The sequence below is a fragment of the Thermobia domestica genome, chromosome 16 (genome assembly GCF_964235325.1).
Source record: "Thermobia domestica chromosome 16, izTheDome1.hap1.1, whole genome shotgun sequence".
NCBI classification, from domain to species: Eukaryota; Metazoa; Arthropoda; class Insecta; order Zygentoma; family Lepismatidae; genus Thermobia; species Thermobia domestica.
Genome location: NC_137469.1, coordinates 137,879,538 through 137,895,022, shown reverse-complemented (window position 1 = coordinate 137,895,022; position 15,485 = coordinate 137,879,538). Strand labels below are relative to the sequence as shown.

The 15,485-nt window shown below is 37.1% G+C and overlaps 1 protein-coding gene across 2 annotated transcripts in view; it reads left to right on the top strand.

Annotated features, from left to right (window-relative positions):
* Positions 1-15,485, top strand: part of LOC145673453 (uncharacterized) — a 468,956-nt gene that overhangs the window by 208,934 nt on the left and 244,537 nt on the right. The gene's annotated exons all lie outside the window — the stretch shown is intronic.

The following is a 15,485-nucleotide window of genomic DNA, read 5'->3' as shown; positions in this document are numbered from 1 at the left end:
ATGTCTGACTACAAGCATAGGTTTCGAACATTATTATATTTTTCTTTTCGTAATATATTTTATGTACCAATAGCGTGCACCGATCTATTTGTCTTGTAGTACTGATTCACATATCGTCATATCACATATTTCATCCCTATCTCGTACGATTTTCTCCATTTTAAAATGCCAGAGTTTCGGTAAATCAATTTAACATTGCGTTTCTTCATTTTCTTTCATTTTTGACCATATAAAATGCATCACAATCATTGGACAATATCTACGTTAATTATGCGCACAAAATTGCCAATTTCGGCCCACTGTGCGTCTGTGCAATATAGCAGCCAAAAGCAAGACAGTTTAATGAAGCAAAAGACAATGAAAAACATTTTTTAAAATGTGTAATGCTAAACAGTACCTTATTTGTATTGTGTTTTACTTACGTACGTATCAATATCAAATCTGCATTTTATTTACTGTATTACGGCTAGTTCCTTATGTATGTATGTATGTATGTATAATTATATATACTGTACTGTATGTCCAATAAACATAAATACAATAATAATGAATAATCTAATAAAGAGAAATAATCAATAAACAATAATAAAAATACTGTACAAAATTTTCTATGTACCCATTAGTATTAACCGAGTTTTTGCTTATCTGAGTTAGATCCGGTTCACATTAGCTCAGATAATTGAGACTCTACTGTAGTTGAAATTAACATTGAGACAGATTGTAAAGTCAACACCTCCAGCAGTAATAACAGTGCTCGTTACTAAATAGTCATACTTACTTTATTATATACTGTTACAATTAACATTATTAATAATAAAAAAAAATCAATGTGTTGTGATGACGTAGACATTTAGGTATAATGTATCGTCAATCAAATAAGATCAACCACTGCTTTAGGGTAATGTGGTTTCTTGTATTTTGTCAAACCAATGCCATAGAATCAAACCAAGGATTCTTAACACTATAGCCAAACTGTGTAACCTTAAGCCACGTGCTTGTATTTGTATGATAATGGGAAAGGAAACTTTTATTGCTTTCTTTTTTAAGTTTAAACGACTTTTGTAAAAAAAGCGAAAAAAAAATGCTTTGAATTTGGCATCAGACCTAATCAAAGTTGAAAAAAAGAAAAATAAATGGAGTTAGAAAAAAATGCTTGTGGAATGAATTATTTTATTTCTTCATTTTCCTCATCATTAAGCAGAAAATCTAATCATTTTATGTTTTTTTCTTTTTCTCTAAAACCAAACCAAACTACAACGGATTCTGCCACGATGATTTTACTATGTTGTATGGTGCGTAGGTGGAAAAACCGCCCGAACTACGTGGGTAACACATTTTGTGTGGGCTAGAAAAACCGACTCAAAATGGATTGGAATGCAGCTTCTTCATTTAACTTCACAAATTCTTACCAAATGGAATGTTTTCTCATCTGTTCGAGGTTTTCTCATTTTGCTTGCTACGTACGTATGGACCACGTTCCCATCTTAATTCTTTCCCTTTACTTGTGGCTCCGCGTAGCGTAGTCGTTAACCCTCTCGTCTTTGGTGCGAGAGATTCCGGGTTCGATTCTCGGTGGGTACTCGGTCGAAAAAGTGAAACCTCCTGAGTGAGCTAAGTGAGGTTTTTCTCATTCACACCAGGCAAATGCCGGATGGTTCCTAACGTACGTGTCCCAGGCCGATTCCTTCCTTCCCCAATCATTTAGCTTTCAATTTTTACGGATAGTGTGATCACAAGTGGACGTCATCCCTCACACGTGACGGGCCAACATAGCCATAGATGCCGAAAGCCCAGAAATCTAATTCCTATTCTTTCGCTGTGCTTATGTTTTTCTGACACCTACATTTTCCGAATTTTTCTTGCAGTTCCGAATAAGCAGGGCGGGAGATATTTTACCTCCAGTGAACCAAGGAATTATTGTAATAGTTCTCCATTGCTTCGCAGACGTTGAATGCATTCAGATCCGCTTTAATTTAATGTCATAAGTTTCTGATCAATCCTTATGATTTAGACAACCATTTTCATTTGGCTACTGTATCCATATATATATGTCTGCAAGAAATCCCTTCTGCTAGTAAGTTTCCACAAACTTAGCTCAAAATATCATTTAGCACGTAAAGGAAATTGCATTTGATTTGATTTTAGTTTAGCGTCCTTCTCAGCAGCTTGGCTATGTGAGACATGGACCTACTTACCAAAGTGGAATCCGAATTACATGAGCTCCCGCCGGGAATCGAACCCAGATCTCTCACGCCAAAAGCGCGTACGCTAACCGCTTAATCATGAGGGGTTCCCTTAAAGAAAATTGGAATGCAAAATAATGTTGTGTAATATTTACGGCAACTTTACTTCATAGGCCATAGGGGCACACCCATGAGGGGTACACTGGATCCAGGCATCCACAAACTTTAGAGATGTTTGTACAGTCCGAAACAATATTAAGTATAGGTTGGAGGTATAAGAAGTGATAGCTCCAACCTGTACTTCATATTGTTCCTGATTGTACACTTTCCTAATAAAAACTGTACTTGTTTAACACAGAAATGATTGATGTAGCCAGAAGATTTTGATCTTAGACTTCCTTTGTACACTTTCTTTCCGTACGAAGCAATCTAGTTGTATGCGAATATAAATGGCAATACTTCAGTTACATATCGTTTTTTCGGGTGTAGAATAATACGGGTTCAATACTGCATAGACTTTAGTATCTTGTCTTGTAGTATTGAATCCTTCCCCAAACATGGAGCCCTCTGAATAAAAACTTCTGGGTGCGCGCCTGATTTATATGGAAAACTACTTTTTTATGTTTTCTATGAAATGAACTGGAGTTTTTAACTTGTGATTGTGCTAATTTTTTTAAAGAATAGTTAAATGCCTCTTGCTTGTTCAAACTGAATTTGTAGTTAATATAATTTTTTTTTTCGTAAATTAAAATTATTAGATATTAAACAAAATTAAATTTTTCGAAATAAGGTGAAATTAAATGTATTTGAAGTCATTGAAATCGAATCATTAAAATCACATTTGATTTGAAAGAAAAGCGTAGAAAAAATAATTATCTATACAAATTAATGGGTTGAAAAAAAAAAGATGCCACAGGTATCTTAAGATCTAATAACTAATTTTCCTTTTTCAAGGAAAATATTCCCTTGAGTTGACAATTCTGCACTATAAAATACACTTTATACCATTATTTGCAGAACGTAGGTTTGGAAAAATTATTACGTAAACTCTTTTATGTCATATATCCTGTATATCCTTCTGTTCTACGTTTTCTAAAGTGTCAATCCATATGAAATTATCTTGTTTATTCTCGTTTTTTTTTTCCGTCTTGTGTAAATACTAAAAATTTTCGCATGAAGAGTGATGGAAAGCCGTTTTTATATTTTTACTAGTGACATATGCATGGAGATATTGATGCATGTTTTTTTTAACATTATACTTGTTCGTTTCTATACATCTCTTTACCTTAATTTTCAGTCTGTAAAAAAAAAAAAAAAAAAATGTTTATAAAACTAACACACTCTTTCTACATGATGGATGTAATAAAATAACTCGTGTTACTCAAATTACAGAACAAACATTTCTATCAAATACGGTGTATATATGTCTAGGAAAGAGCACATGTTATTTTATTATTATTATTATTATTATTATTATTATTATTATTATTATTATTATTATTATTATTATTATTATTGGAGATGTGAACTTTTCTTAGCGTTAACGAAAATAATATACCTAGGTAAATAGATAACAAATAAAATCTCATCTGAGTTTTTTTTTTTTAAATACTTGTTTTATTGGAAGATGAATAAAGCGTTTTATAACAGGGTGTATCAGTATACGGAAAAAGTGATATATAGCATAGAATTTATTTCAATAAGGTATCATATTCTGTAAACTGTATCTAATCTGAAAATAAAAATATATTTTTACATTTTAATGCTCATATGCAGAGCTGGGCTTAGGTTTGATGGGCCGTAAGCTATTGAAGGTAACGGGGCCCCTTTATATGTCCAGCTGAACGTAGACACTCCATATACAGAAATAAGCAAACTAGTGATATAAGAATATGAAGCGACCGATGTCAAATATAGAAGTAGGAGGGGAGAAACTAGAACAGATGACTAGTTTTCAATACCTGGGTAGTACTATTAGTGATGACATGAAGTGCGAACGTGAAATAAAAGCAAGAATAGGAATGGCGGAAGTGGCCTTCAGGAGGAAGAAAAATCTGTCTTGTGGGACCTTGAATAAAGAGTTGAGAAAAAGACATAAAATATTTCATATGGAGTATTGTACTGTATGGGGCAGAAATATGAACATTACGCAAAAATGATGAAGTATGGCTAGAAGCTTTCGAAAAGTGGGTATAGAGAAGAATGGAGAGAATTAGCTGGGTCGAACGAAAAACGAATGAGAGAGGGTCTTAGAAATGTTGGGGGAGAAAAGAATAATTTTAGACATTATCAAGAAGAGGAAGAGAAACTATTGGGACATTGGCTAAGAAGAAACTGTATCACGAGTGACTGTGCTAGAGGGTATTGTGGCACGAAAGAGAGGAAGAGGGCGGAGGAAACTTCAATTAATGGAGGATACAAAAATCGTACGTGAAAACGAAGAGGTTAGCTGAAGACCGTAGAGCATTGAAGCTTCTCAGTTGCGGAAAGTTGCTTGCTAATAATGGCAGAATACCTGTGACGACGACGACGATGATGGTGATGATAATGATGATAATTAGATAGATAGAGCAATTATTTCGTCTGAGTTCGTTGGCCGAGTCAATCTGCTAATATCTTAACGGTAACTTATGTTTGTCCGTTATGTACACGATAACGCTTGGAGGATAGTGTGATTTAGAATTCTGTTGTAATAGATTGTTGGAGCAATTATCTCGGCGGAGTTAGTTAAAGAAGTCAATCCGATCCGTTAGTGTCTTAACGGATAACTGAGACTTACGTCAGTCAGTTACTCTACATTATATTTCTTGAACGAAAGTTAATTTTTATTTTATTTTATTTATTTATTTATTTATTTTTTTTTTTTGTAAAGATAGTAGAAGTTACACATTTGATCGTTGGATGGGACATCTAGCGAACGAAATTGAAACTTCCAATATGTGCTTCTTTTTGTTTTCAAGCAGAGTTCGTTATTTATCTTATACTATCTGAAATGCCCATTCTTCACAGGGAAAATAGGTTTATGAGAAATATTCAGACCTCCTTCCCCCTTAGAATATTTACTTGAATAGAAATGCAATGATAAAAAAAAAAAAAAAAAAATACAGAAGATGCTCTACTTTTGGCATAGATATTGAAACGCCCTGCCACAATAAAATACTCCTTTTGTCAAATTGACATGTTTAAAAAACATCTTGAAGTGGGCACTATGTTGCAAGTCACTTCAAATGATCAGCCGTTTCCCTGATCCCGAACACTATGAATATGACATAAATCACAGTCATTTTTGACATTTTATTTTTCACTCTCCAACCACACTCTCGGGGATTGTGCAGCCATCCTAATCTTCCTTAAAGGTTCTGGAGCAAAGGATTAGTTTATATTCTAAAAGAATTTAATGTTTACATAATGACTCAATCATAGAGCACTTACCTCTGTTACGAGGAGTCCTTGGTTCGAACCCAAATTAAGTGACTTTGTAGTAGACAGTGTCCGTGATTTTTTTTCTGGGTTATCTAATTTCCTTCCACATTGTTATTCCTCCTTCATTCGTATGCCGTCATTCCTCGCATTGTCATTTAGTTCATTCATAGCAATTCATTTTCAATAATCATCTGTCTTCTTTAGCCTAAAGGATATAGTTGGGGGACATAACACAGAAGAAGACCAGTTGAGAATGCTCGAAGAAAATCTTTGAAATCGTAGAGTTTTTACGTCCCACGGTTATGCCGGTTAGGCTAAAGGAGACAGTGATTATGAGAAATGAAGTGGTGGAATGAAGAAAGTGGGAGGAAATGGGAGAACCCCGAGAAAACCCACGAGCACGGCGTTTGTCCACCACAAAGTTCACACGGCGAGAGCTGGGATCGAACCAGGGACCCCAAGCACCGGAGGTGAACGCTCTACCACTGAGCCACCGCCCCCCCCCCCGAAAATACTCAAAGAGTATTGTCAGAACGAACTTAAAAAGAATGGATTTTTCGAAATTTATATGAAATGGTATATTTGATTGAATTCAATAAATAATATACTTACATATTTGGAACCTGTGTATTGGGGGATCTACTTAATGAGCTATATTGAGCTGTCACTTTTTATCACTGTAATATATATGCCGGTATATAAAATATTGAAAATGAAAATATAACCAGTGGCCACCGGTTACTATTTGTTAACAAAATTTCACCATCCTCGTAGGTATTGATCAACACCAATATCATCTCTCTGTGACTTACGGTTCCCGAGATATGGTTCCTTAAATCTCCCAAAATCGGAACTTTTTGGCCAATATCTCGGGAGCGGTAAGAGTAACGCGAAAAATGCCGTCACTTCTTTCAGATAGTTTTTGATGCTTTGTCAAATGGAGGGCTCAAAATTGAAAAATTCGCAAATAAGACACACACACACATACAGACATAGAGAATTCAGTAACGAACGTTTTAAGTCTATTAACTTCATTTCTTATTTTTTTAAATATGTGCGCACAAAAAAATCTTCCTCACCCTTAAAAAAAAATCATTTCTTATTTTAAAAAATCAGCTACATAAAAATTACTTCTCTTACAAAAAGAAATAACTTCATTTCTTATTAAAACATCTACATAAATCAAAATAATTCTCTCACCTTTTCCTTCCCATTGATGACGTCACTGCTTTCATATTGAGGTCGATTCAGTTCTAATAGGTTACCTTTCACGTAGAAACAAATTTGCTTTCTACCATGAACAAAATCGATGGTAAGAAGGAAATTTATTGCGCTTATTAATTTTTGTTGTATTCTACCTACATGGGAACACAATGACAACACAGTATAAAGTTCTGACGTCAGTCTATTTCATCCTATGAACTGTTAAAAACAAATCGTCATTTGACTATTAGAAACACCTACACCCCCTTTTACTCGTCTTGTCATCTGAATGTTTGCCGATACTGTAGTTCTCTCTGTTTAACTAAGTTCGACATTTCCCCTTGAAATACAACATAACCTTGAGAAGTGGTGTTTGAACTTGTGTAAAATGAATGGGTTTAATTTGGAATTTTTCTTTTTTTTATTTGGGTTTCAGTTAAGAATTGAAACGTTGGAAATTAATTAATTAGTTCATGAAAGTGACTTGGATCACAAGAAATACCCACGTAATCTCTGTATATAGAAGAAAAATTATCTAATATTTTACTTTCTTCTTTGTTTAAACGTTTTAATTAAAAGTTATGACTAATTTACCTAAGTGTGATGAGTTGATTTGAAAATGAAATGAAATCTTTGAGTATAATGTCTAACGGTTATGCTGTGTGGGCTAAAGAAGACACTGATGATGAGAATTAAATGAAATGATGCAATGAAGAAAGTGGGAGGAAATGGAAGAACCCCCGAGAAAACCCCCACACACGATGTTTGTCCACCACGAACTTCACTTGGCGCGAGCTGGGATCGAACCAGGGATTCCATGCACCAGAGGTGAACGCTCTACCACTGGGCCACCCGAGTTGATTTTGACTTGATCGTACATTTTTACACCTACACACCTTACGGAACTGCGTGACACACTAGTGTGTCATGACACATCGGTTGAAAACCACTACTGTACTACAGTATGATTAACAATATAGCCCAAAATTGCGATTAACTATAACATTTTAATTTTTTCTTTTAACTATAATATTGTGCAAAGATGAGACACATGAATCAATAGATTACGTAGATGAGCAGAGCCAGAAATCATCATGCGTAGTTTTTGAGAAAATGGAGAGAAAACTAATTTTCATGTCCCTGAAACGATATTTGTTCTTGAACAATCGGATGTAGTTTATTTCTGCTGCAACGATTTGTTTGTTTATTTAGGTAATGCAGACATTGTCAAATTATTTCATAAAACGACCCCGCTTTTATTCCATCCTCTTGCCAATGATGCATATGACTAATTTCCAATTTGTAATAAACTTAATATTAGCAGGCACGTAGTCAAGGGGGGTCCGGATCCCCTCTTCGAAACCAGAAATGAAAAAATAAGGAAGGATAAAACAAAAAGAAACGAGAAAAAGAAGAATCAACGTTAAAAATAAAAAGGTATTGCAAGTGTTTGGTTACTCTTTCTTATGAGGAGATTTGTATTACTTGTAATACATGGTGGCGAATGAGCAGGATATCTTGAAAAAACCAGGGAATTTGAAAAATTCTAGAAAAGTTACGGAATTCTCAGAATTTATGCTACTAGTCAGGGAAATTTCAAGCTTTCGAAAACATAGTACCGTTCTGTAACAGCGTGGACATTTTTTATAATAATTTTCCGTCATCGCTTCTCCACAGTATAAAACATGCTATTTCAGAAAAGTTTTCTACTGCTTCTTTAACCTGTCATTTGGAACAGACAGTAGTTGACAGAATAATGAAAACAAAAAGAGTTATGTAGAAACAAAGTTCTGTTAACATTTGATTCAACAGAGAAAGGAACACAGATACTGTAAAATATTTTGCAAGACATAATTGAATATGTACACTCATGTCCAAAATGATCGCATGTCTATAAATATGTTGTAGAAATATAATTTGATAACGAATTCGCCCGGTACTTCTTACAATGTTAGTATGTGTATAATCGGCAAAGACATGTATGTGGCAAATTTCATGTCAAAAGAGCAGTAAATAAGAACAATAAAACGAAAATAAAACTTTCTTGTCCATTTAGCAACATTTTGTTTTACTCATTCTAATTTTCGTATTTATAATTCTTTTCCTATGAAATTTACCACAAATATAAATTTTCTGATTATGCACATAGTAACAGTATTAAAAGTACCCTTCGAAATCATTATCAAATTATATTCTTACAAGAAGACAGTTATAGATAACGAGAACAGTTTTGGACATGAGTGTACTTTTTATAATAGTGGGTATATACTTTTTATAATAGTTGAGGTCATAATGAAAGGAAAATTTTTAATATTTGAATGAACGAAGGAAGGAACGTAAATATTGTAAAATCTTTTCAATATATATATATATATATATATATATATATATATATATATATATATATATATATATATATATATATATATATATATATATATATATAATCGAGATTTCTTCATAGTTTATTCAAATACTTACAAACATATCTTCATTTTGTTGTCCTAACAAACCAATAATATGTTAGTAAAGTAGTTTAGATTGATCTAGCTTCTGGGTCTTCAGTGTTTCATGTCACGCCCCCCTTCCCATTACGAAATCCTGGTGAAACGAATATATGTTCCAGTAAAATAGTTTAGGATGATCAAGCCCCTGGTGTGATGACCACAGTATTTCATGTCAGACCCCCCCTTTATGAAATCTGGCTACGTGCCTGATATTAGTATTGCTGCATATCATTTGTGGAACCTTATAAAATCACCTCAAGCTTTATACTAACCAGCATTGTGGATTGTACTTCAGTTATGACTTTTTAAATGTATTTTTCTTGTACTTTAATACGCAGTTTTCACCAGCTTTATTTCACTTTTATTCCAGTTGTCTTTTAGAGCCTTCTTTGTTTAATATTGTTTGATATATTTGACAATAAGCATGGAGATGAAAATATTTACCAAAATAAAAAATTCAAAGTAAGCTTTAAAATATTTTTCCGCTATAAGATTCTAATTACATTTGCCTCTTTTCTTTTTACCTCCACTCGCGACCTCCACAACTTCCTCTTGTTTTCTCCCTAGGTGTCCCGACCCCTAGAATGAGATATTCCGGTGCACTCTATATAAACTGGGTATCTTCTTGAAACAGTAACGTTCATATTCCTAACCAGACACGTACTCAGTAATTTACTTTGGGGAGTCCAAAGTTTTTAATTGGGATCTAGGGCGACCATAGTCCCATTTGACCGGGACAGTCCCGTTTTAAGGGCGTGTCCTGGCCGTCCCGTCAGTAGATGGAGGAAAGTAGTTTTATGGCAGTGAAAGGACTAAATAACAAACCCAGTACCGGTGGTACCTTTACTCCTTGTAAAGGTATTAATAATAATAAACAGGCAAGAATTGAACTGAAATTCCATACATTAAACATGACCCCTCGAAAGGCAGCAAAGGTTTTAGCAGTTGCTTGTTTGTTGAACAAACTGAAAAGACTAGTGAAGAATAAAACTATTCTCAAGAAGATAGGCCTAGCTTCTAGTGGGAAATACTTCTGGCCAGAGATGTTCACCCTCGCGAGGGTGGCCCTCTCGAGGGCATCCTCACCCTCAAGTTCCCTCGCCCACAGTGACGCGAGGGCGAGGGTACGCGAGGGCGAGGACAAGCTTCGATGGCGAAGGTGAGGGTGCGCGAGGGCGAGGACAAGCTTCGACGAAGAGGTCGAGGGTGCGCGAGGGCGAGGACAAGTTTCGGCAGCGAGGGCGAGGACAAGCTTCGATGGCGAGGGTGAGGGTGCGCGAGGGCGAGGGAAAGCTTCGACGAAGAGGGTGAGGGTGCGCGAGGGCGAGGACAAGTTTCGGCAGCGAGGGTGAGGATACGCGAGGGCGAGGACAAGCTTCGATGGTGGGAGTGAGGGTGCGCGAGGGCGAGGAAAAGCTTCGATGGCGAGGGTGAACGAGGGTGAGGGCCAAGTGTTACTGCGGGAGCGAGGGTGCACGATGGCTAGAGACAACTTCCTTCAGGAGAACGAGAGCACGCGAGGGAGGAGGGCAAGCTTCCTTAAAAGCAACTGTTTTGGAGTTTGCTGTTTGACCTCTTTTGGAGAGAGGCAATGCGTTCAAACTTCACTCAAGGCAATCGAACCTAAGACTTGCTGCAAAGCAGACATGCTTGCTAGACTCTATACTAACTTCCTTTGTATATTTCAATATCATTAACTTTCAGTAATCACCGGTAATCGACCTATAACCAGAGTCGAAGTCTAAGAGGGAGTTACTGAAAATGTTTAATTATCCTAATTTTTATGTAAATATTTCACTTTAGAATATTAGCGTTTAAATACTCCTGTCCCTCATACAACCATTACACACGCTAATACTATGTAACAAGCAGTAACGACTACATATTATCAGGTGCAACATTTAATCAATCAACATATAACATATAAAGCTTATAAATTTTTAATTAGTCAGCTGGATTACATCTTATGAAAAAAGTTGAATAATTTCCATCTTATATGTTAGTTGTTTGACGTAACGTAAGCATGAAGGTAAGCTTAGATCTTTGTTCGAAATTCACATTGAAATGATATTCGCAAAGAATCTTCAGTGGGCTGAATCTCTTTCGTTCCAGGTTGGCTACAAGACTGCGATAATCATAGGACGTAAAAATGAAGATTTTATTCCTCAGTCAGAATTTTTAAACTATCCTATCTCTTCAAGTCAATAATTGTCTGTTTTGCATTATTACTTTTCAACCACAGAGCAAAATAATTCAGTCACTCTACTCCTGTTTTAATGATGTATGGCAGCGTGTAACAAATTGTTGCGAGGTCCTGGGCAAGAAAAGTTTGTGATCGCCCTTTCAGTTTTTAATTGCTAATTATAATAAAATTTCTGAAAATCAATTAATCTACACATTTAATTATTTGTGCTAAAGAAAATAAAGGTTTGTTCTCTTACTTTCCCGTTCCACCATTTCTTTCATCATCATTCACTTGCAATTTCATCCATCTCCTTTAGCAGTTACATAACTCTGGGGCGCTAAACTAAAGATTTCATCTTTTCTTTCATTACTACAATCTTAAAATTTGCACGTATTAAAGTTTGCACGACATTATTAATTGTTGAATTGGTGGATTTATAAAAGTCAGTGCTAAATCATTTTAGGCTCGATAATCTTTCCAAGGCCCCTGGAGGCGCTAAGCTCTGAGCGTGCCATTTAGGGAGGAACGGTGGCTCAGCGATAGAGAAATTACCTTTGTTCGAAGGGTCGCATGTTCGATTCCCGTCCAAGTAAGTTCGTGGTGGAGGACATCGTGTTCATGGGTTTTCTGGGGATTCTCCAGTTTCCTACCACATTCTCATTCAACTACTTCTTTCATCATTCACTTCTGTCTCCTTTAGCATTTAGCTTGCATAATAGTGGGATCTTAAACTAAAGATTTCATTTTTCATTTGCCTTTACGTATTTGTAGTGTAAGGAATCCTTAAGACAACGTTTGAAAGATATCATTTCATAATTGTGGGAATTACTGAAAATAAACTTTCCAACAATGATAGCTGCCAAAAATGAACCAAGACCAAAGTGATGAAGTGCACAAATTGGCCCCTAGGGTAGTTTCTTAAGACAAAATTTCATATTTATGGCAATTATTGAAAAAAATTAAAAATTTTAACATTGTTAAGGTAGGAGAAATGTATCTCTATTAGTGGTGAATGTTAACAATATTTGAGCATCGAAATTAACCTTGCAAGCACATTGACACATTTCAGTTTATATTTTAAAATACCAATTAACTTAGATTCACATTCAAATCAATGAAGTCATTCATGTTATAGGTTAGAGTGGGTATATATTTCCGAGTGATAATTCAACAATACTGTTCTGAAGTATTTTCAAAATTAAGCTCTTTAGATCTTTCCCTTTGAATTTGTTCAAATTCCTCAGTTACGCTACATACATCAGGGATGGCCAACGTGTTGACTGTCACATTCTGCACTCTACCGCCACTCATCAAACCTTGATTTCACCCTCACCCTCATGAGAGCCGCCCTTGTGTGGCTGAATACTTATGCTTGTATCGTAGTTCAAGGAACATTTTGAAGTAAAGTCATTGGATACTGTTGATAAATGATGTAAACGTCACTATCGACCGAGATCTCCATTGTAACAGTTGTTCCATTTTAGGCACGATGATATGTTTAGTTTCCTTTCTTTAGGACGTATGTTAAGCAAGGGCGGACCAGGACGGACTTCTGGTGGGAGTGGTGGGTTGTAATACTGCTACTTAGAGCTACTTTTAAGGGCTCCAAACTCTGGGATGCGTTTTATTTGTATATATAAAATAAAGAAGTTTCCTCTTCTGGGGGAGGGGGAGCGATCGCCCCGATCGCCCCCCTGGATCCGCCACTGACGATAAGGAAATAATTCAACAAATAGGTTGAATAATTGATGCTCTGATCCTCACGAAGGAGGCCCTCTCGAGGCCTCCTCACCCTCAATTACCCTCGCACTCAATGATATGAGGGCGAGGAAAAGTTTTGAGCACGAAGGCGAGGGCGAGCGATGATAATGAACAACTCCTATCGCGAGGGCGAGGGTGCGCGAGGGCGAGGACAAGCTTCGATGGCGAGGGTGAGGGTGCGCGAGGGCAAGGAAAAGCTTCGACGAAAAGGGCGAGGGTGTGCGAGGGCGAGGAGAAGCTTCGACAACGAGGGTGAGGGTGCGCGAGGACGAGGACAAGCTTCGATTGCGAGGGTGAGGGTGCTAGAGGGCTAGGAAAAGCTTCGACGGCGAGGTCGAGGGTGCGCGAGGGCGAGGACAAGTTTCGGCAGCGAGGGCGAGGGTGTGCGAGGACGAGGACAAGCTTCGATGGCGAGGGTGAGGGTGCGCGAGGGCGAGGGCGAGGACAAGCTTCGATGGCGAGGGTGAGGGTGCGCGAGGGCGAGGACAAGTTTCGACAGCGACGGTGAGGGCGCGCGAGGGCGATGGACCATTCCATTCGCGAGGGCGAGGTTGAACGAGGGCGAGGGCCAACTGCAACTGCGAGGGCGAGGGTGAGTGAGGTCGAAGTAAAATGAACATCTATGCTTCTGGCATACTTCAGTTCAAGAATCAACTTTTCATCCAATGTAATATGGAGGGCAGGGCAAAGGAGCAAATGCAGGCAAGCATTATGTCCTACTATATTGTAAGTTAAATGCTGTTTAAATTTTATACCTTATATATATTATGCTACAGTATAACTGTATTAGGTATTGCTAAAGCAAACAGCAACTAATTTACGCAGTAACCTGTTTCTTATTTCTCATGATTTAAAAAAAGCCGGAACCTGTCCCGTTCTCAGCGGAAAATTTTATGGTTACCCTATGAGGATCCAATTTCGATATGAGGATAAATTGTATTAAAATATGTAAAACTAACTCCTAAAGTTAGACTAAATTCACAGAAAAGTCGTGATTTCAGTGGAAAGTGGGCCAGAATCCCCAGGACATACCCTCTGTGTACGTCCCTGCTCCAAACAGTGACACAATATTATTTTAGTAGTGGTCTGCTCTGACATAATTACGCCATTTACAATTAGAAAATTTCAGAAGAAATAATGACCATGGACTTCCCATTTCATTTCTAGCACTGAAAATGAGTATGTACAGATTCTCTTCAAATAATAAACTTAAGAAAAAATTCCCTGTGTAACATATACCATTTTACCAGATACCATCAATTTGTATCAATTCGGTTTGTTCATTCTACGAAGAATATGCTTAACACTAAGTGTATGGCTTAACGAGGATGCGTTTCCGATGCGTTACCGCCAGCAGCGAACGCGACCTAGGTGGCTACTCGGTAATTTTACTTTCGTCAGACATAAATCATACTGTGAGCCAGTCAGGGTTTCCAGCCCTTACTACTGCACCCTTATTCTCATTTATGCGAATCTGGAAAAATAACCCTGTTGTGTTACATAGATTTTTCTGTGATTAGCTAATTTTTCGGAATTTCCTTGTATTTTTGTGAATTTTCTTTTATTATACACGCACATTCTTTATAATAGCAGAGTTCCAATACATGTAGTACTCGCCCGCCCACCCGCTCTGCACAAAGCATCTTACAAGCAGCTGTTTCTTATTAAAATCCCATTGCGTGGCAACATGTTTTTCCTCCTTTTTACCCTTCCCTTAGACATCTTTTACTGATTGCGAAACAGCAGACGGTCTATTGTTCCGAAACGCACCAACTACGCTCGAGCCAACGTTTTCTGTGTGTTTTTATTGATTTCGCGTTTACAGCGCGTTGTGATTAGCCATCCACATTTAAATACATGGTCAGCGTATTCCAAGCATACACATGAGCTACAAAAACGCTTTGCGAACACGTCGATTAGCCGTGCACTAATATTTGGAAGTTTTGAGTAAGTGGATATTCGCCCGCCCACTCAATGTATTCAGTTTTACCTGATCGAATGTAGCTCAGGTCAAGACCATTCTACTCATATGTGCTGTTTGCCTCGTTTGACCCGTTAAAACCGATAGACTCGTTAGAACCTATAGAGTGGGTGAGGCTGAGATGCCTATGCGTCGAAGATACCTACTAATGTACTGCTTGGAACTTCTGCGGATGGCAGGACAATGCGCTCAGCAGAGAGCATGTCTGTTTCTTTGCCAAAACCGTAAGGTGATTGAAGTAG